The sequence below is a fragment of the Periplaneta americana genome, chromosome 4 (assembly GCF_040183065.1).
Source record: "Periplaneta americana isolate PAMFEO1 chromosome 4, P.americana_PAMFEO1_priV1, whole genome shotgun sequence".
NCBI classification, from domain to species: Eukaryota; Metazoa; Arthropoda; class Insecta; order Blattodea; family Blattidae; genus Periplaneta; species Periplaneta americana.
Genome location: NC_091120.1, coordinates 49,006,802 through 49,028,836, shown reverse-complemented (window position 1 = coordinate 49,028,836; position 22,035 = coordinate 49,006,802). Strand labels below are relative to the sequence as shown.

At 35.6% G+C, this 22,035-nt stretch overlaps 1 protein-coding gene across 5 annotated transcripts in view; it reads left to right on the top strand.

Annotated features, from left to right (window-relative positions):
- Nucleotides 1–22,035, top strand: part of brat (brain tumor) — a 718,927-nt gene that overhangs the window by 381,521 nt on the left and 315,371 nt on the right. For 2 of the 5 annotated variants that reach the window (XM_069823299.1, XM_069823296.1), the window contains exon 1: nucleotides 7,898–8,112. The exons of the other annotated variants lie outside the window; for them this stretch is intronic. The gene's annotated coding sequence lies outside the window, so the exon portion shown is untranslated. Of the gene's footprint in view, nucleotides 1–7,897; nucleotides 8,113–22,035 lie in introns of those variants that run through there. 5 annotated transcript variants of the gene reach the window in all.

Genomic DNA, 22,035 nt, shown 5'->3' with positions numbered 1-22,035 from the left:
CCTTGACTATTTCGCTCGCAGACTATTTCCTTATCCAGCAACTGCTCTGAACCACAACACAGCGGTCGAAACGTCAGCCACCAACACCAAGACAACGCGGTAGAAGCCCTGAAGCTTATTCACACACCATGTAAACCAACCGCGGAAGCCTACGCGAACACGTAAGTATTAAATGTTGCACATCTTTATATATTGTATCGTTGTATTACAAAACTGTGAGGTCCACGTTACATGGATGTATATGTTGACATCAAATATATATCATATTACAAAGCAACTATTTTAATTGCTTACTAACATATTTATTATGAGACTTATAATTTATTGTGTCAATTTTTCCGGGAATTTTTTAGACAAACATAAATAACAAGAAGTATGAAGACTCGCCTAGTTAATACTGCTTCATCCATGATTTTAAACATGTGAATGCATTCACATGCTCCGAATTAAGTGCCGCTCTACGTTTAGTAACAATGTTTCCTGCATCACTAAACACGAAAAAAAAATATTTTTTTTGTATAAAGCACTTCTCCACGATCGTTCAATTTAAATTCAAACGTTTCACCGAGTTTACCTCTCAAATTCTCATATGACATAATGGAGTTTGCACTTTTCACAAACCACAGAAAACTGATATTTTTTTCTTTATCAAACCAAACAAATAACCTTCACATACACACTCAGTACAGAAACTGCAACTGCAAAACTTTAGCGGTCAAAACAGAAGACTGGCTCCTATTGGAATCGAATTACCAGATTTTAGAAAGAGAAGAAGGTAGTTACGCTCTCACTTACACACAGTGTAGACATGGCTATTTTATAAGGGATGAGGGAGACGAATCCGAGAAAAGTATGTATTTCATATGCTAGGAAGATGAGCTGACAACAAGATGGAAGTTTTCTTGGAAAACCATAAAACTTAATAAGGTTTCGCATTGTGTATCAATTTTTCAATGTGTATCAGTTTTTCAATAGAGGTAGACTAGGTCACTGTCCTCATATTATCTCCATCTATTTCTGAAGTATTTGTGCAAAGATTTTTGTATGCTACCTGGTTTACAGTTAGAAAATAACAATACCATTGTGCTTTTAAGTAAGCAATTTCCGAGAGAGAAATATTGTCGGAATTTTTAGTATGAGTTTGTATTAACAAAATAATAATTAATATTAACTACAACCGATTAATTTTAATCGACTCAATTATTCGATTAAATATTTTTGATCGATTAATCTTACAACAGAAATTGATCTATGAATCGATTAAATCCCACAACACTAATTATATTATAATATATTATATTATGTGCACTGCCAAAAAACCTTGTGACGACACTTGCCACTGGTCCAGGGAGAAGTAACAAGGAGAGTGAAGATGTAGGCCTATAACCACCATATCATAAGAACTGGACGTGTCTTTTGTGTTTTCCTCGTGTTTTCTTAGGCTGTGACATTACGCCATGTTAACCACATTTCCAAGGAGTTTTACCATTTGTAAATGCCCTTTGTTAATTCAAAATTCTCTAAAAGAGTGCGAATGGAATGAGGCAAAACATAATTCTGAATTGGATTATTATTGGTACTAATTATTATTATTATTATTATTATTATTATTATTATTATTATTATTATTATTATTATTATTATTATTATTATTTAATATCTTTCGATTATTTTTTGAAGTCGAATAAGTTGATGGTCATGTAATGTGTTGGTTTCTTATTCTTAAAATCTTGTATTATATAAGAAAGAAGTGCGCACAAACGTGTAATTTACTATATTCCACCAGTGTCTTCGTTCTATTCTAAATCTTGTATTCGATCTCGGATTCAGCTTTATTTGGACGAGCTACACTGCTTAGGTCTGGAGCTTACTTTTGTTACCTGTGTCTTCCGAAATAATATCTGAAAACAATTGCTAAACGTTGGAAACTTCACTACTTAATCATTTTTAAAATGCCTAAACTAAACCGAATCACTGAAGGTCTTATAATTATATGTAGGTTTAACGTTAATTTTATTACACTAGTGACTAAATACAAAAACAAGATGTTGATCATAAAAACAGCACAGGAGAAACTAATTGCTAATTGGAAAGTTGTACCGGTGTTAAAATTAGAACACGGGATGTTCGCTGGACTTGGACAGATAGAGGAAGAGGTTGTGACGTGCTTTTATTAAGCGCTGAACTTGTTACCGCCACGTTGCATCAGAATTGGTGTCGCCGGCCCTGTGGTCTGTGTTGATACCTTTTGTTAAAGTGGATGAAATTATGAGTTCCATTGACTATAGGTTTCGTAATCTACAAACCAGCATATTTGCGACTTAAAAAAGTGCTACTGACGTCATCATGTCACTCGTGGAGTGTACAGACACAAAACAACCCCAAACCTGTTTAGTTTGTTTTGCCTTTCATTGCCGTCCTCGAGCGCTATGGCCATGTGGAACCTGAAACACATTTTCTTCGGTTTTTAACTCCATGTCGTACTGCCCTGACTAGCTTAGTGAGTGTACCAGCTCAGGGTTGTCAACTTGACAGTAATTGCTCTAAAGGTTGTGGAAAACGTTCATCTGTATTCACGTTATGTGATCATAAATAAAAGAAGCCTTCATCAGCGGTAGCAATATCAGGAATCAAACGAAATTGATCTGTTTCGCCGACAAATTAAATTGGTCATTCCGTATCTGTGTTGTGCTTTCATTCGATATTCTTGGGCAATTTTTTAATAAAATGTTTTTCATTCCTGACTAGTGGTGTCTCCTATTAAACCCAATTTTCGAGTGGTTCTATTCTTGTTGTAAATATTCAGTTATTGCCTTCTATGGTCCGTCCCAGGAATCTGTGGAGTAGAAAGACGAAACAAGACCTTTACGCAAGTGGTATGTGGGAGGTCTAAGGCCAGTGACTGCTCTGGGGGCAGGCATCGCTTGAACGAAGCGAGCAATCGCTTGCAGGAGGGGATAATTTCTATCTGAACTCTACTCTACCTTCTACCACGAGCATCTTACCTTGTAGCGGACTCGAGCTGATGCTGCCCGCAATACACTCCGGCACAGATAGACTTCGCCCCCATATATGCGCGAAGTTACTTCACAGATTCCAGAGACGGACCATAGTCATTAAATTTCAATCATATGCGCCACATTTTTAAGTTATTTATTATTTTAATTCGAGTTTATAACATTTCAGGAGTATCTCATAACATATAGGCCTATTTTATTGAAGGTAAACGCTGGAAAAAATGCTACATTTATGTGTAACAAGTAGTTAAAGAAATCTGCGCTGTATGTTGCACATGCCATCTGCCGAGTGTTGCGTAATATAATTTCAAAAATCAATAAAACATATTAAACAAAAAGTCACATGTATGCACGCAATCGTTGGGGTTCTGTGTAACAAATAAAAGTAGGCCTATCTATAGGACGATTACATATCACACGAGGAGAGTGTTGTCAAAAACAAATGAAATAATAGGCCGAGTTCATCTCATATGAGGGGAGTAAAAGCGTAGTCACTGAATGAATGGAATTTAAAAATTCCCTATTACTTATGTTTCTGTAACTTTTAGCTCAGTGGTGCCTGTCTGTAAGCCTGCTTCAGTTATCTTCCAGTTCTCAATCAATCGTTCCTCCATTTTCACCTTATAATTATCTCTTTGTCTTTGAATAGTATTTGTAATTGGAAGATTGACATTAAATGAAGAATTACATGGCTTTACCTGCCTGACGACGCAGAGTCAAGCTCCGATTTATAATTCAAGATATAATAGCTCGTTGAGCGGTTAAAATTCCAACTGGGAACCCCCCTGAATACATCGGAGTCGATTGAATGGTCGGAAAGTTACATTGCTTGGTGTTCATAAGGCTGCATCTATTCGCTTTCGCGTCTCATTTCTTTATAGCGATCATAAATGCATTACATTAATCTTGCAGGTAGGCTGTGAGTAGCTCGTGTGGGCAGAGAGTATAATAAGAATACACTCGGCTTTAATCACTCTTCGAGTGAGGTGAACATACTACATCAGCTACTAGCAACTGAGATGTTGCTTCGTAATTCTTTAGACTAAGGTCCATTTTGTCCGTCTGTTACATAACTGGAGTTAATGATGCTTTGAAATGAATATGTATCGTCCTCCTCCTCCTCCTCCTCCTCCTCCTCATCATCATCATCATCATCATCATCATCATCATCATCATCATCATCATCATCATCAGAGAATTGAATAGACTGTAGCCCCTTGTAGTTTTCAAGAAAATTGATCTACTCAACTTGTTCTCGGACTTTTCTAACTTCTTTTTTCCTTCTATTTGTAATTTAATTTATTTAACTAGCTAGCTAGTGAGTACAAATTGAAATTATAAAACAAACATGTTTCTAGCCACTACCGTAAGAGCCAGGCTCGTGATCTTAATCAGTAATATAACATAAAATTTACAAGGACAGTGTAATAAATACAGTAATTACCTTAATTTAAACCGATAATTAACACACAAGAGCAAAAAAATAAAAAATAAGAAGAAAGAAAAAAAGAGAGAAAAAATCACTTTAATATTAATTGACAATCAGAACCAGTGATATTCAAGAAAAACATGAATATAGTCGACAGAAATAAAAGGTAAAAAAGTACACACATTTGTTAATATTATATATCATGAATAATTTTATAAATTTCCTTTTTGAAAGCTCCAATTTTAAAATATTTCAAGTTGGAAAGTGCACGGTGTATCACAGCAGCAATGTCCAAGAAAATCGAGCCTTTTTGGGAGGGGTACATAACAACTCTTTCCGATGCCAAGTACAGTTACGTGAAAATCATAGGAGCCAGCAAAACACGTGGTTTCGTTATTTCCAAGAAAGACATCTTGTGTGTACCTAATAAGACTGGCAAAGCTCGGAGTGGAAAAAGCAAACAAATCCAGCCCCCGTCACAAGTCGCCGCACCCCACGAGATGATACAAATTAATTCCATTCGAGCTTTATCAATCTTAAGTACACGGAAGATGCCTTTCTTGGAAATAACGAAACCTCTTTTATTGCAGGCTTCTTTTATTTTCACTTAACTGTACTTGGCATCGGAAAGGGTTGTTATGTACCCCTCGATTTTCTTGGAAATTTCTGCTGTGAGTCGCCGTGCACTCTATGAGGTCACTCACTACTGGTCTATCACCTCGCGCTACAGTTCAGCTGTCGTGTGACTCCTGATTCACATGAGTCATTCAAATCCGTTATCATAGATCGGAAACAACCCTGTAGACCTACTAGATATCAGGACAAGTTGAAAACCCTAATCTATCAGCAATTCTTCCGAATATGGTCACCGCGGAAGTCTAAAATCTCATTATTGTGAACTTTCTATTTTGAAGAAATTAAAAACTAAATTGAAGTGTTTTTATAGTTGCGTTGTCATTATTGTTGTCCAACTCTTTTATAGAAACGAACACATGCAGAAGAAAACAACTTTTTTGAAAGCCTTCCTCTTCCCTCCCGAAAATACTTCCGTTTGCTATCACGAAATCTTCCGTGATGTTAGTCGAAATACGAGTATAAACTATTTTTATCTCTCATAACGGAGTAATATTGAGGTTAGGTTATGTTGTGTGTTAACCTTATCATAATTAGTCAAAACCTACAGCCGTCTGTGTGATATACAATTGTATATTTATAACAGTGAAAACCAGGGACACCATGAAAGTTCTGCAAGCACGTTAATTGGGGCCCTGATTATTTCATAATTATTCGGATATTGACAGATAATGATAGATTTATAAAGACTACTTCAGTGCATGTCAATGGAATTATATACTAGCCTTTCATTTTATAAGAATTTTCACTTATAAGAAAACAGTGATTTATTTATACTGTATTTAGCCAATAATATTTGCTTATGTAGTTTTGGATCTTTTCCAACATCAATAAGCTCTATGTCTGAGTCATGGTCTTCTCTTGAAGTATTTTCCATGTAGACCTTAACATTTCTACTACTTCTAATTTTTGTTTTGTAGTAATCTGGTTATCCGTCCTATACTTTTTTACGAAATAATAATAATAATAATAATAATAATAATAATAATAATAATAATAATAATAATATATTTATTTATTTATTTATTTATTTATTTATTTATTTATTTATTTATACTGACAGAGTTAAGGCCATAGGGCCTTCTCTTACACTCAACCAGGTTACAAAGTATACAAGCAGCGAGAATTTAACAAAATGTTTTTAGAGCAGAATACTAACATATTACTTACTTACTGGCTTTTAAGGAACCCTTAGGTTCATTGCCGCCCTCACATAAGCCCGCCATTGGTCCATATCCTGAGCAAGATTAATCCAGTCTCTACCATCATATCCTACCTCCCTCAAATCCATTTTAATATTATCTTCCCATCTACGTCTCGGCCTCCCCAAAGGTATTTTTCCCTCCGGTCTCGCAACTAACAGTCTATATGCATTTCTGGATTCGCCCATACGTGCTACATATCATGCCCATCTCAAACGTCTGGATTTTATGTTCCTAATTATGTCAGGTGAAGTATACAATGCGTACAGCTCTGCGTTGTATAACTTTCTCCATTCTCCTGTAACTTCATCCCTCTTAGCCCCAATTATTTTCCTAAGAACCTTATTCTCAAACACCCTTAATCTCTGTTCCTCTCTCAAAGTGAGAGTCGAAGTACAAAATAATAATAATAGCATAACAAAATCGACACTAAACAATACGAAAATAATGCCATAATAGAAAAAAGAAAGTAAAATACATTGGAATATAATAAAAGCAGCTCATTTAGTACAAATAGTTAATATGGAAAATGTAAGGAAAAATATAACAAAATGGAATGTAATAAAATAATAATAGAAAAGAAGAAAAGAAATAAGAAAATTCAGTAAAATCCACAGTAAAAAAGGTATGATAATAAATTCATCTGGTGATCAAGAGAACAAAAAAGGAGAAAGGAAGGAAAAGACATACTTTGATTTTAGACAGAGGAGGCTGTTCACTTGATATATAAATTTAATTTCTCCATATATTTATCGCAGTCATATTTGGGAATATACTTCCCAATATCTCTCAGATACTTTTTATCCCGCTACGTCTTCTGATTGGTAAGTTCCATGTCTGATGCGTACAATTGAGAGAACGTACTGTGAGTGTGACTGCTAAGATGCAGAGCGATGTTAAGGCAAGGAAAGATATCATTTAGAAAATTTAACCAGAGTCCGTTTCGTGAGAGTGCATAAAATAACACAGATTGAGTGTGTTTTTAATTAACACGAAGGGGAGGCTCTGAGCCTGCACCCGCCGAGTCAGCGGTGGGCACTGTTCCTCGTGACGTCCAGCCCTTTAAAGAGGTGCGAAGTGGATAACATAATCCGGAGTCTCGCGAGGGTGTAACACTGATTTATGGACGCAATTCAGTCTATTTGCTAAACAAGCAACAACTCGCAGGAAGTAACTGCACAGTCAGAGAAACCAGCATCTACATTATACATATACAACTTGGTCGGGATAAGTAGAGTTTTAAGTCCATGGTGCGCGGGTGGAGGGAGGGAGGGATTTTTGCGGAGATGTTCCAATGAAGTTCTGCTTGAGCAACATTATTTCCCCTGTACAGTTTTTTCTTTTGATAACCTCTCATCAAGGGGTAGATTCCATTTTCTATCCTTCCCTTGTTGGAGCGCTAGGTAATAGTTTTTGGCTTTCTCCATTACCCCACCTCAACCCCTCTGTACTGTAAAAGCTGCGTCAATACCAGGGTGACAGAGACAGGGGTGGGTTTCCACGTTCTGGGATGTACGCAGCCGTTCTGCGCAGAGTTCGGGAGCGCTCCTCCTTGTTGCTCACCACACGTGGTCTTCCCCTCCCTCGTGTTCCCGCGCGCGCTGCTAGCCTGGCTAGTCAACTCTCGTCGCCCCGAGAGTTTCATTGTGTTGCGACGGGTAGACCCGAGCGGATGCTGGCAGCTCCCGTCGGATTGAAAGTCTTTGTAGTGTCTTTGTGCTGTGTGACGGTACAGTTCTTGTATCTGGACATTGATAACTCTTTTTGTATGTGAATTTAGGATCACTTTTTAGAATAAACGCACAATTTGGATTCGGATGGCGTCTCCAAGGTAAGTTTTTAGACCGTATATTTGGCTTCTGCCGGAACAATGACGTGCGATGGAAGAGCTCTTTGTGTAGCTCGTGCGTGTCAAGAAGATACCGACCATCACCTTGTCGAAGATTCTCGAGTGACAATATCTGACGCGTGTGATCGTGACTACAGCAGAATATTGTAAACAAGTGATAACTACATAACATAAACTGTGCTTATTCAATGCGTAATGCGCAGAAGGGTGACGAGTAAATTCGAGGTGATCCAGAGAGAAAATCGTCACCGTATCCCCCAGTTTATTATTTATACTACAGAGTCGTAGGAAAGATCTTGTAATGTTTGCAAGCAGTTTATCGGTAATCTGTATTAAAGTTGACGGTGTTTTAACATCGGGCGGGCCTTTTTTTAAAAATTTTGATTTAGATATTTAAAATATTGCGATTAAGAGTTTGGAATGAGCGAATGTGACGTGAAGAAATGGTCCTCTTAATACAACCTCCTGTTGCTCGGCTTGTGTATGTGTGTGTGTGAACAGAAAGCCATCCATCGACCGACAGCGCCGTTGCAGGGGGGAAATCCAATTCCTCATTGATAAAAGAAGGCTTACCTACCTAACATATGGGTCAGCTGTGGGCCCAAGTCTACAAGATGTCCCGCCGCAGATCAGTTCGTCATCCAAGCATTGCATCTAGATAGAAACGCGCAGAAGTCTTTGTGATGTGGTTTATAGTAGCCCGCAGGGGGGTAAGGAGGGAGTTATAAAATGGTTTGTCGGTGACAGTTGCCATCCATTATGGTGCTATTTCCTCTCGGCTGTAAAAGAAGAAACCACTTCGGGGAGATTGTAAAACCAAACAATAGGAACTGAAAATGGTCAGTACCCAACTTTGCGGTTGACAGCGGTGATAAAAAGTTTTTTTTTTCTTTCTTGAATGTTAAAAATTGCGGCTTTTGTTAAACGTTCCCCATGGAATTCAAAAACTCTTGTTTAATTTCTTTTCGGTTAGTTATCAGCAGTTCTTTCTGAGATACTTGGATTTCGAACTGTGTAATGGACTGATTGCTACCAGATAGAATAAGAATAGTGAGATGACATTTACGTCTTACACACGCCGTAGTTGTTGATGAGAAACTGAGAAAACCGCATTGCAGGAGGTGTGAAGTGATATAAAACACGTATATGTGTGCTCCAGTGTTTGGAGTGTTGTAACAGAGTAATAACTGTGGAAAGCTGCGTTCCATCTCCCTGTTTCAGAATAGCCCTGGAAACATATTTATTTCAAATAACGCTAGGTATCATACTTGGGTTGTAATTCTGCTTACGTTGTAAGCGACTAATGGACAATGTCAACATTGTGAAATACAGTGTTTGTCCGATTGTCGCGGGCGATATTCAAGGAGGAAGGGAAAGTGAAAGTGAAGCTGGAGAAACAAGATTTATCTGCTTGGGAAGTTCGACTACTAGTTAATTTTATATCATGGAGTGCATTTCACAGAAAGGACTTTGCGGACAGACCTACTAGTTGGTTGTCATAAATAATGTCTTCCATACTATGACGGAAATTTTGTCTCCGCCGTTAGTAATCAATTACAACTCTCGTTTAGGAAATTGACAGGTTACCTTCATATCCACGTGAAGGGAGAGTTGCCATATCTTTTCCGAATTCCAAGAATCCCGTCAGTACGAAAATATCATTGAATGTGGCACTCTGAGCATGGGAATGGGGTACGGGAAGCGATGGTCAAGAGGTGTTTGTTAAGTGGGTGTTCAAAGGAGCCTCCGAAATACACACGATGATAGTAAATATACTATACTAGTTTCGGCTAGTGTTCCATAATAAGAATATTCCATTAGTGAAACTGTTATTAGCAAACTATTTTTCCTGCGACCTGTGCGTTATCTATTATTAATTGAAGATTATACATTTCGTATGTCATTTTACTTTGCGAGTTATAATCTAAGCTGCTTCTCTTACTGTGTTTGGTGGTTTCTACATAAAACAAACTGCTGCAGGTTACCAGAAAGTCGTGTCTAAGCAATGAAACTTGTTTTTGCTTCACTGATACCATTTAGAGCCGAATACCAAATAATTATCCCTCAGCGACGATGACGTAAGCGACTGCTGTGCATACAAAGAGTTGGTTGGTTCTCCCATATGAAGCAAAATACCAACAAACGGGCTTTGTTTACATACTGGTCTCCACTGGCTATTGCCAAGTTTGTGCGCATCTCTGCCTTCGGATCACGAACGGAAACGTTAAATGTAATGGTAATATAAACAGATCTCATACAGAAACGTGTGAAATGGAAGTGTGAAATATATACAGCATCCAGTGAGAGGCTATAAATATGTTGACCTTTTTTATTTTCTATCATTTCCAGTATTGTAAATACGTCTGTGCATAATATGTCGATAGAGTTATTCTAAGAACTACACGCTTAAAACCGGATTATACTGTATGTAAATGTGGTTGGAAACTTGTAGCGAAAGAATTAAAGTGGTTAAATGCTCTTGCTTTATTGATATCTGGTTGGTCAGCGAGTAATAATAATAATAGTAATAATAAACTTTGGTTATCGAGATCGAAAGTAGGCATTGTCCACAAGAGAAGTTTTACTTGAACGCTGAGAATGCAGTTTGTTTCTTACAATTAGACCGTTGTTTACATGTTTACTTTCCTTCGAAACTGGTTGAAAGATCCACTCTCGCTTTCCGTTCGTAAGCATGCAGATAGCTTATCGAACTGTCGGCATCCCACGTTTGTATAGTGCATAGTTTACTTATTTAAAACCTCCAGTATACACGTTTTCATGTTAGTTCTTTGAATTTGAAAGTTTACTTATAGTCGGTATGTTGCGACAATCAAATTAATTATTGAAACGACACTTGTGCATCTTTGTTGAGAAATGTACTATAAAAATATAGTAAGACTTGCTTTATATTATTACCGCTTGTTTATAGTTTTGTGTTCGATGAAGAATAGTAAGTTCGTGTGAAATGTATTGCGTAATTACTATTTAGTGACCCATTTTTGTGTGAAATCACTTATGCGTCAAACATTATTCATGTTAAACGAAAACTGCAGTGGCGTATCCGGGTTCGATTCTCGACGGATAAATGAATATGCATATCCCCCGTAAAAGCAGTCTGTATGTCCCTTGCCGTATGTTTCGCCTGTGCATTAATGAATGATTTTGTGTCATGCTGTTCGTATAATCAGAGAGTCCTGCTACTTATTAATGCCGGTGTGTTTGTTCAGAGCTCACAAGAATGAAAAAGCAGTGAATCAAAGCAGCGGTCCTTGAAATTGAAAGTTAAGCTAGTTTGGCTCTCAGAGGGGGTGGATATTAGGCATGTTACGATATACGTAATATAAAATATTGTAAATTTAAAATTTAAGTAAATATATTTCAATACACACGCACGAATATATATTACTGATATCAAAGTTTAATAATTCGTATTTTAGCTTCTAGCAGTTGTAAATGAGTTTGAAAACACGTCAGTAAATTTGAACTCTGTGGTAGTGCAGTTATATTAGCGAGTGACCTAATGTTTGTAGACCTCACCCACTTTGCTTACCTCTGTTTTACTCTCACGAATGCCAAAGACTATAAAGAAAGTTTTATTGTTTTTAACCCGATATAAAATAAGCATTGTAATTTCATTTGAAATGCCTTTAGTGTGGTAATAGTTTTCAATGCATGAATTGTGCTTGCAAGGAAATGTATGTTCACAAATATCTGGAATAGGTAGTTCTTGTGAATCAATAGTAAGTTTAGGACGTTTAATCTATCAGCGTAAAATCTTTCGATTTTTTTTTTCTGAAGTTTGATTTAATAAAAGAAAAAAAAAACACTTAATGTGGGAACTTTTGAGATCTTCGAAACATTGACCGTAGACTTGGAGGATTGGACATATTATGCTACTGTGCCATACGGCAACTCTATAAGTTCCTCCCCCCCCCGATAGATTCGAATTTTAAATTACAATTTGTATCTACTGTGCTTCACACAAATTTTTCGACACAAAGCAATGTAGAGTTAATTCTGACTTCATGTGAGAACTTTTCACTTATTATTAGTAGGAAATCTTACGTTCACAAAAATTCAGACATACATAAATTCACTTATGGGGAGAAAAACTATATTTAAAGCATCAATAAATCGATGGTGTTCGGGTAAAGGGGGTTAAGTAATTATTTTATGCTGATATAGTTTTGATCCCCAGCTGGATAGACAAGTTAAACTCTACAAATGAATATACAAAAAAAAAAATAAAAAATAAAACAAACAAAAACAAAATGATAATATCATTTGATGTGTTTTATTTGTGTAGAAAATTATTTGCAATAAGGGATCGAGGTTTAATTTTCATTTATCTGAAAACTCATTTATATGACTTATCTCCGTTCACCGAAACACCATCGAAATACTATTTGTTATGTTCATATATAGCGTGTCATTTCTTGTTTTGCTTAGAATTGTTAGAAATTGATTGGAAAAGGAAGAAGCCGATTTAACTCAAATAGGTACCGTCAACCGGGTATACTTTACACAAGGGGGGTAACTTTACACATTTCTAGAAAAATGGTGTGTAACAGTTTTAATAATGGCATACACTTCAGTCTACCACATAGATGTGCTGTTGTCACATATCAGTTCCACGGAGTTGCTACACATTGTCTGTAATGTGCTGCCTTCTAAAAATGTTTCTAGAAATGTGTAAAGTTACCCCCCTTCTGTAAAGTATACTCGGTTGACGGTAACCGCTTATTGTTAGAGATAGGCTAAAATGTCCTAAAATAGATGCAAGTTCATATTAGTTATTTTTCTTCTGTCACGTTGAAGGTTAAACTGATAACTGTAGGAGGGGAGAGTGTTATTGATCAAGCAAACGGGCTTGTTTCCACTACTTCACCTGCCTTTTTAACAGTGACCGTCCGTGAACTCCGTTATTAATATATCTTTTCGCTGTGTGCTGTGAATTCGCACGTCTACACCGAAGTTTTGCAAGGCCGTGTCCAACCTGACCTCTGTGCTTGTTATACATATTTTTCTGTGTGTGCTGTGAGTTTGCAAGTCTACACGAGAGTTTTGTAGAGTTGTGTGTGTGTGTTCGACACGAACAAACAAGAATCGCACGTTATTTAATTAATACAAACCAATTACATCATACTCGTAAATGCGTCCCCATATCTTGTGACGCCTTTCCCATTTTCACCAAAAAGTGACGTAGTTTATATTAATATTTAAAGTGTTCGTATATAAGTTATAAGTACACTTAATTACAGGGATAATCGAGTATCGTACAATGTTGTAATTTGCACGAACTACCGGCGTTAGCTCAGGCGGTTGGCGCGTTTAAGGCTGGTTTACAATAAACCGGGAATGGAAACGAGAACGAGAACGGAAATAATGTTAAAATAAATGTATTTAACAATATTTCCGTTCTCGTTCTCATTTCCGTTCCCGGTTTATTGTTGATCAGCCTTTACCTGCCGATCTGGAGCTGTTCTCGTGTGTGGTTTGAATTACTGCTTGGGCTGATATTTCTGGTTGGTTTTTCATTTGTAAGGCAAATGTAAGGTAATTTATGGCGACTCTTTCGCTTCGTGTCGCCACATACCATTTCGCTATCACCAATAGGCTACCATCGACTCTAATTAACCTAGTTGATAAAGCGTCGTTAAATAACCAACTAAGAATATTTTTATCTACTATACGAGTAGCTTGAACATTTAAATTACATGTACAAATAATATATATACATACATTACCATTGTTTTTCTGAAGTCTGTGGTTTATGTGTAGAGACTAAATTGAGTTAATGGAAAACACGAGCGTAGTTGCGACTCATACCTGGTCATATCTTGGATCGTTTGTCAGTCGGTAATATAACCCATACTGTCATGGGTGCTGCTGATTCATGGCGCAAGAATGGCGCCGTAATGTCTATGTAAAATGTGTAAATAAAAATACAGACTTGTTAAGCTAAGATTAGCGTGTATCGCGCTATAGAATAGCCAAAACCTAAATTGTTCAGAATGTTTTAGCTGGCATCAGAAGTTTCCATATGGAAGACAGAATTTAACTTCTAATATAAGTGTCGCATATTGAATTCAAAACTACGAAATTGCGTGCCCAGCAATAAGTCTTCAAACAAGATGATCTCGTCGCGCCGTTACGAATCTCACCTACATGGACCGTTCCGTACAACAGTTGTTCTGAGCTTATTTATGACGTTATCGTGTAACATACTGAAGATAAAAACATTTGCTCACTGTGCTTCGATGGATGGAGATCTCGGCCGAGCCCGTATCTCTCCAACCCACGCGGGATTGGATTGCTAGGCTTGGGGAAGTTGAACAGAACTGAAGATAAAATGTCATGAAGGAAAAGATAAAGTTATTTTCATATCATAAAATGAAAAGAACAAGCAGTGTAACAAATCGTTTCTTTATAACTGCGTCATTCTGTTACACATTCATGGTTTTCAAAATCGTTGAAATATTTGTGTAGTTCCATATGGGTGGTTTTGTTCATAGATATCCTACAGACGTGACAAATTATTAGACTAAATTAATTATGTGTGCAACGAAGCTGTATTTATCGGTAGAAATAATGAAAAATATATTTTGCACAGATATAATGAACAGAAAATTGAGTCTTGAGTTGCTAATATTTTGTGAACATTCCCTTATTCTTTATTAACACGTTGATTTTGTCAGGGATACTGGAAACCGAAGTTTAACACTTTGAATATCAGCATCATTTAGCCAGATATCAGACAGTGCTTAAATGAGTCCATGTTTTGTTGTAAGCCTCTTTTTGTTCACTTTCTTCTTCACTATAGATCACAGATTTTCAATTTCGTTCATGTCAGGTCTTCTTGCTTATGCAGTATGTAATTAAAACATCAGTAGTACCAACATAGCTAGAAAAAATATACTTAAGCATTGGAAAAATATACCGGAAGATGGAAACAATCATATTTACAACAATAAAGACTCTGTGAATTACACTAATAGTTGATATGACGAATTATATTATGTTTCCAAGAAAACGTTTCAGTCTAATAATTTGTCCACGTCTGTACATGCTGAAATAAATTGTTTTGATTTTAATCTTTGCAATGAATTGCTACAACATTAGAAATAATCTTTGAAACTACAGTAAGCTGAAGTGTGTGCTTCTATTTAAAAAAAAAAAACTTTTTAAATTGTTATAGGTCAAACATAAGTTTTAGGTGCATAGTTTTTTCTTTACTGACTGTTACATAATTTTTGGAGCGGACTCGAATTGCATGGAAGTTCAGTGCAGGTCAGAAAAGTAAACACTGAATTGCAATCTGGGATTTCTGGGAGGGGAGGGGGGGGGACGACTCGATTTACATGCGCGCGATCAGTTATTGTGTTGGCCAGTGTAAGCACTGAAGACAAGGAATCAACTGTGTCTATTCATCGAAGCTTTGCATATGACCATTTCTAAACTGTTACCAAATGCAAACCGAAAAGGTTGTCGATTTCACCTGGGACAAATGTTTTGGAGAAAGATATATATTGGTTTCAGTAGAATGTACAAACAAAAGGACTCCGAAATGAGTAGTTTTCTTAAACTCTTCTTGGGATTATCGTTCCTAAACCCCAAACAAGTAGAAGATTGCTTCACCGACGACATAATGGCCCTAAAACCAAATGACAGACGAGTGGATGATTTTTGTGATTTTATTGTACTAAATTATATCATGCATGACTATGTTTTCAGCAACCTTATGGGCCGATTTCTCCTCGTCTTCCATACTCTTCCCAACATTTACCAGTTACTAGATACTTTAATAGGCATTCAAACAGAGACAAAAATGCATTCGGAATCAGGCTTGAAAACTATCAGAAGAGAAAGTACAATTTCCAATATAATGGTGGAATTACAAAATTGTGAAATAACGACATTTCAGTTCCTAAAAAAAAGTATGTTATCTGTGATTGCCAAAAACTTAAAATTACATTTTTTATCCATACCAGTTTTACTTAAAATTACTTTTTTTTTACCATACCAATATGTAGTATGTTAAAAAATTTCCAGTGTAATGATGGAATTAAAAAACTGTGAAAAACGACATTATAATATACCATATGTGTGTGCGTGCGTGCGTGCGACATTTTTAACCATGCCAGTTTCAGCTTCGAAAAGCTGTAACTGACAGTCTCTAGTCTGAAAAATGGGAAGGGAAATGCTGCTCCCAAATTTATACCTGCGAACGTGATGGCACGCAATTCGGATACCTCTTAGTAAACTGTGGCATGCAATTCGTTTTTTTTTTTCGCACGCAATTCAAGTTCGCCAAATTTTTGAGGAGAAAGAAAATAAATTTGCATATAGTATACAGACTTAAAAAAATCTCACTTAGCTGAAATATTTTTGTAGATTTGCAGAAGTAGAGTAGGTTAAAAAGTAGACTGTTACTATGATATTGCTGTAAGAATTTAGATTCTTTTACAGAAATTGTGGATTTTAATTAGAATGAATTTTGACAGTCATGTGAAAGAAAATTAAAATAATTTAGTCACTGAAATTCTATTGTAATAGTATATTATGAAGATGACTTTTAAGAACTACAAGTAAAAATTACACTCGCATAGGTAATTTTTTTATAGGTGTGCACTTATACATTATTTATGAAAATGATAAAATATTACTTTATCCACATTGTATGTAATAGTGAGTAAAGACACATTTATGCACACAAAAGTATGCCTCATGCCGTAATATATTAGTGAATTATTCTTAATAACGCTGTAAAAATTGCATGCAATTATGGCTGCAACTTTGTGTGCTTCTGCAGTGTAGGCCTACATATTAGCAGATTTATGAAAATTTTTCCATACGTTTACGACAGGTTCCAATGTATCGGTACTAATAAATACGCAAGGTTTTATAATCTTTTAAATACCTATAGCCTATTTATATTGTAGTCACATAAAATTCATCGGTAGACAATGTACGAGTAAAATTGTTGCAAATAAACTGTGTAAAATATTACTTCGAGCTAAATTATAACTCCGTAATGTTACTTACATATATTATTTAATATGACTATGAGGAATGGCCGTAAAGATAAAAAAATCTCGAAATAATTCAGAAGCTGAACGTATGATATTTTTTAAATCATTCTATAGAATATACTATACATAGGTCATTAACGAAATGCAATTAGAGGGACACTGCAGGTAAACAAGTTAGATGACGTGACGCCAGACCACAACGAAAAGAAAGAAAAAAAAATTGTTTCTTTTTGTTTCCTTTTCGAGATAATTGTTTTATATAAAACATTTCATGCTGTATTTTGGAAAAGCCGTTGATTGAATTCACAATATGCTCAGCCAGTTTAAGAGAGCAGCGTGTTATGGCAATATATTATTGAAAGAATTTCAGTTTTGTCCTTTAAATGTATAGAAATTTAATCTGAACAAATGTAACATTGAAAAATTCATTTGCAGAACGAAAAGTTACATTTGTTCGGCTCAAATTTCTGTATATTTAAAGGTCAAAATTAAAATTCTTTCAATCTTTTATTATCATAATATACTGTTCTCTTAAATTAACTAAGCATATTAGTAATTAATTCAGTAATTTTCCCAAAATACGCTATGAAATGCTTCATATAATTTTTTTCTCCACGAACGACATTGTATTAAACGTTTTTTTCTCCACGAACGACATTGTATTAAACGTTTTGTTTGAAATATATACAAAAATAACTCCTTGAAATTAATGACATTACTTACGGTTCACCCTGTTTATATGTATATAATTGTAATATTAAAGCTGGGCTCTGAATTTCAACTCGTAGGTAAAGAAAAAATGTATGGAAGTTTATGGCGGTAGTGATGATGGTCATACAGAAATAACTTGTAATTTATGAACTCTTCGCTTTGTGTTTGGTAGCAATGCTAGGCAACTCTTGTTCTCACGTGGCTATTGTTTTTAAGATCTTTTACTGCATGTTATCCGGTACGTGATTTGCGTCATTGGTGGGATTTTTTCCTAGTCACTGTCCCGCATGCGTGTGGAGCCACTTCGTCTTTGGCAGAGGATTAAGCATGAAACATTCTTACCAACTAAGTCCGATTCACTGGAGCCTTAACTGAGTCGTAGAGGGTTCGTATAGCATTGGGACTTAGTTAAAACTCTTGTCCTACAGTAACTTGACAGAAGCTGTCACATGCATATCTGCTGCGATCTTCCGCTGCTGTCGATAACGTCTCGATTTTACGGTTTGGAGAACTGCGAAAAATAGCGTTTCACGTCTTGGTGATATTGAAAATATTAATATCTCAACGTAGGACATACCGAACGTTCTAGATACATACCAAGGTGATTATCGTATTATCGTTTTCTTTTGGTAAGAGTATATACGTCTTGCTTGATGATTTTGAGATGATTTAGAAAGCTAAATAATTTTTACATTAGTCTGTGAGAGTCGGAAGCACGATGAGAGAACATGAAGTGAAAAATGAAGCCATATTTATGTAAGAAACATAATGGAAAGCTCGCAGGTTATATCACGTTTGATATAACCATATATTGATAGAGAACCTGCTCGACTTAGGTGATTGACGAAAGTTGGATGCTAATTAGTTTGAGTTGTTTAGCGATAAGCAAAAAGTCTCTATACCGTTTACATAATAATAATAATAATAATAATAATAATAATAATAATAATAATAATAATAATAATGGTGCTGATGATATTTTCTAATTCTTTCTCAAACTTGTGAAACGTTTTTGTACTTGTTATTTAATCAGAAACTATGAACGAATCGAAGCGAAGTAGCAGTTTAATCATCGGGGGAGGCAGAGGAAGTGGAGTCTGTCTATTGAAATCGTTACCAAGAGCTATTCCCGAAACTGCACTTAGACATATTACACTCTGGATTCTGAAGTGTTGTAACTCAAAAAAGTACCTACTTGATTTTTCAGTAACTAGTATTTTAATATTAATCAATATTAATCTTTTGGACCTTTACAGTTTTTAAAATTAATTAGGATTCTTCCAATTCATTATGATACAACGGTCATATCGCACCCTGGATTAATACTTACTGGCTTTTAAGAAACCCAGAGGTTCATTGCCGCTCTCACATTAGCCCGCCATTGGTCCCTATCCTGAGCAACATTAATCCAGTCTCTACTATCATATCCCACCTCCTCAAATCCATTTTAATATTATCTTCCCATCTACGTCTCGGCCTCCCCAAAGGTCTCTTTCCTCCGGCCTCCCAACTAACACTCTATGTGCATTTCTGGATTCGCCCATACGTGCTACATGCCCTGCCCATCTAAAATGTCTGGATTTAATGTTCCTAATTATGTCAGGTGAATAATACAATGCGTGCAGTTCTGTGCTGTGTAACTTTCTCCATTCTCCTGTAACTTCATCCCTCTTAGCCCCAAATATTTTCTTAAGCACCTTATTCTCAAACACCATTAACCTATGTTCCTCTCTCAAAGTGAGAGTCCAAGTTTGACAACCTGTAATATAACTGTTACCCTGGATTAATTAATTAAGTTTTTTCTAACGTCTTCATTTTTTTATGATCCGATTTTCTGTACCCTTTGTAGTTATGAAACATTAATCTTTGCACGTTGTATTCTGTGTTTACTCTTTTTACTGTGTGCCCATTGTTTGTTATGTACCGTACGAAAATAGAAGTGCAGTACATCCATTGTTTTACAAAATGTCACTAGTTTTATGATTTTTATATATATATATATATATATATATATATATATATATATATAACTAGTATGTATATGTATACACACACACACACACACACACACACACACACACACACACACACACAACGTTTCCCCTCCCTCTATTAATGTCACGTTAATATCATTTGTTTACCTTTATCGAAAGCTTACTCTTTAGTTCACTTGAACTTCTGGAAGTAATTGAAAATAGGCCTAATAATAATAATAATAATAATGATTTAATCATGAAGCTACTTCTACTCTGTATTATAGACCTACATCATCGGTCTCTTTTTACATTTCGGTTACGTAGGGAGAAAAATGCAGTTCTGCTTTTGTGAACTCATTGTGAATTTACATAAAATGAACATCGCCATAAAATTGTCGGATTCTCGGTAGTTGACAAATCACAATTAAGCCACTGAACATAAACTGAATTTGATGTATGGATGAGCGCAGTGTTCCCAAGGCTCTTCACAGTAAACATTCAGCGCGGAGAACTCTTATACATCAAACGAATAATTAATGTCATAGCCAAAGCGGAAATAGAATATCGTTGTGTTTGGTATGTGCTGGTAGTGAAATGGGTGAAAGGTCATTTTGACGAACATGTAAGGTACTGTCAATATTTAGATTTACATTGATTATGGATCTGTAAATTTATAAATCCTTATCTGAATAACAGGCAGACTAAATTGATTGCTTTTGTTTACTACGGCGTGTAAATATAAACAGCAATTGTGTTTTATGGGCAGTTCGTCAGTCGGCCAGCATTGAGTTGTGTGAAAAGATGCAAAAAATTTCTATCGGGAATACATTGAAAACTTTTCATAGCATGCCATTTCAGTAATTTCTAAAATAAACCTGCATAGATTATCATTTTATGCAACTTTATCTGTCTGTAGTTGAAAATTTATCTAGGTATTTTAGTTTCATTCTGTATGTTTATGAATTTTTAAAATATGAAGGGTTCAGAGCCATAGTGGACCAAGCGCCATTTATTAAAAACGGAGAAAGCAAGGGTTAAAATTAGTGAATACCATAGTTCAGTGATGTCAATTGATGCCGATAGGAGCAAGCGCGCGCTTTGGAGCTCAGGAGAGCCTGAGCGCTTTACAGCGGAAAGGAAAGAGACAGAGCTGGGTCGAGCTATATTCAGGGATGGCCAGAACTGGTTCAATAGATAAAGGGAAGGAAACTTATTAAAACTACATCCATGTTAATTTTTAGATTTGTCTGAGAAGTATAAGTGCATTATAAGAATGTAAGTTTTAATTTTAATGCTCATTTTTCACAAGTTTGATTTTTTTTTTTATTCAAAAGAAATATTTTCTCAACTTTTTTTTTATAGAAAAGTGAAATTTTCAGGTATAGGCCTATTTATTTAGTAGCCTTATAGAATGTTTTCGTAAATCTAATATACCGTATATACATATTACTGAAGATAGTGTATTGAAAATTTTGAAAATATTCGCATGGAAATTGTTTGTAAGGAAATGAATTAACAAAGCAACTACTGTTACATCATAAGTAAAAGATACGTGCCCATGTGTTGTAAAAATGTCAGCTCTATAGCTTCAGCACATTACGAGAAAATAGTTTAATATTCTGATGATAGGAAGTTGCTCACCATTATCTCATCTTAAAAGCATAATGCGATAAGAGTTTTGTTATGGAATATTAGTTACACTTGTAACATATACAGCACCTAGGTAACTTTGCTTTGTACTGTAACATTGTTTTGATTAGTTTATTGATTACTTCAATAAGGCTAAAGGTACCATCAATATCAATTCCAACTTATCATATCATACTCAGTCTCTTTTTTTGGGAATATCACTTTCTTTATGAATGATGTGTTTCATCCATTTAGTATAGTATAGTTGTAGTACTATGGAATTTATGTGAATATTCCTTCTTAACTCTTTATTATGTTATTAACATTTAAAACACAACTGCAATATTAAGAAATTGGTATTAGTACTTTTGTTTTACAGACAATATAGATAATATTAAACAGAAAGAAGCCGTATAAAAATAACGATATAAAATTTCACGTTCCGTTTGAAGTTTGTGCACCATTGTTTTCTTAATCCAACAGGCTGCTTATTCATATACCTACACAACTCTTTCTCTTTCCATACTTAGCGCTTGATGCTCACGCACGACGTCAAG